Here is a 612-nt window from a genome sequence, read left to right as displayed (position 1 = left end):
AAAATCCTCTGCTGCTGAGGCCACCCTTACACTATGAATGACTGGTGCTCTGTACTACTGGAAATAGAGTCCTTACATCTTTAAATCTAATCAGATTAGAAGTGAGGTAGGGACACCACAGGGCAGGGACCTGAATGCTAAGAGGATTCTGGTGGTTCTGGGGCCCTACACACAGTTCCCGGCAACCTGCTTCAACCACATGAAGATGGGCTTTGTGATGGGCTATGCAGTGGGCACGGCAGCTGGGGTGCTCTTCAATACTTCTTCCTGTCTCAGGATTGAAATGTGAGGTTGGGAGCTGATGTGCAGAACTGGGAAAAAAAATCATGCAGAGTGGTGGCACCTTTATCATGTTCACGACCATTGGGATGGGCATCCAGTACTAATCTGTACTATGGTTGCCCACTACATCTACTACTTCCCATCATTCCCAGTCCATGCATGTACTATAATAAAACAAAAGTCTTTGAGTAAAATAAAATAAAAATAAATAAATCTAATCAGATTAGGGAGTCAATTCCAGAAACTCAGAACCAATTCAGAAAACCTGTCCTTAAAAATTCTGTTCTTCTAGAACCACTCTCAATACCAAAATCTGTAACAGTCAGGGTT

General features: G+C 43.1%; 1 pseudogene; it reads left to right on the top strand.

Annotated features, from left to right (window-relative positions):
• Nucleotides 1-94: 94 nt before the first annotated feature.
• LOC115285168 lies at nucleotides 95-386 on the top strand (annotated as a pseudogene).
• The last annotated feature ends 226 nt before the right edge of the window (nucleotides 387-612 follow it).

This window comes from Suricata suricatta, unplaced genomic scaffold, assembly GCF_006229205.1.
Source record: "Suricata suricatta isolate VVHF042 unplaced genomic scaffold, meerkat_22Aug2017_6uvM2_HiC HiC_scaffold_48556, whole genome shotgun sequence".
Taxonomy (NCBI): domain Eukaryota; kingdom Metazoa; phylum Chordata; class Mammalia; order Carnivora; family Herpestidae; genus Suricata; species Suricata suricatta.
This window is presented reverse-complemented; position numbering and strand designations above follow the sequence as displayed.